The following is a 613-nucleotide window of genomic DNA, read 5'->3' as shown; positions in this document are numbered from 1 at the left end:
CGACCGAGACTCGAACTCGGGGCCTTTGCCTTGCGCGGGCAAGTGCTCTACCAACTGAGCCCGCGAAAGGCAAACGTCCCGAGTTCGAGTCTCGGTCGGGCACACAAATCTGCCAGGAAGTTTCATATCAGCGCACACTCCGCTGCAGAGTGAAAATATCATTCTGGAAACATCCCCCAGGCTGTGGCTAAGCCATGTCTCCGCAGTATCCTCTCTTTCAGGAGTGCTAGTTCTGCAAGTTTCGCAGGAGAGCTTCTGTAAAGTTTGGAAGGTAGGAGACGAAATACTGGCAGAAGTAAAGCTGTGAGGACCGGGCCTGAGTCGTGCTTCGGTAGCTCAGTTGGTAGAGCACTTGCCCGCGTAAGGCAAAGGTCCCGAGTTCGAGTCTCGGTCGGGCACACAGTTTTAATCTGCCAGGAAGTTTCATATCAGCGCACACTCCGCTGCAGAGTGAAAATCTCATTCTGAATTCATAAGCTGTTTATTGGTTATCCATAAGTTATGTTACTGTAATTAGTTCGAATCGTGTTTCCTGTGAACGGTGTAAATGCTCCAAGATAATTATTTTTGAACAATGTGCTAAAGTCTGCCGTTTCCTGAGCTATGCGCCGGT

At 49.8% G+C, this 613-nt stretch overlaps 1 non-coding gene across 1 annotated transcript; it reads left to right on the top strand.

The window, feature by feature from the left end:
* Positions 1-324: 324 nt before the first annotated feature.
* On the top strand, positions 325-399 carry Trnat-cgu (transfer RNA threonine (anticodon CGU)). Its single transcript has one exon. It is a non-coding gene; the product is annotated as a tRNA-Thr (tRNA).
* The last annotated feature ends 214 nt before the right edge of the window (positions 400-613 follow it).

Source organism: Schistocerca serialis, chromosome 9 (assembly GCF_023864345.2).
Source record: "Schistocerca serialis cubense isolate TAMUIC-IGC-003099 chromosome 9, iqSchSeri2.2, whole genome shotgun sequence".
Lineage (NCBI taxonomy): Eukaryota > Metazoa > Arthropoda > Insecta > Orthoptera > Acrididae > Schistocerca > Schistocerca serialis.
The sequence above is the reverse complement of the archived record's forward strand: the minus strand, read 5'-3'. Positions and strand labels throughout refer to the sequence as shown.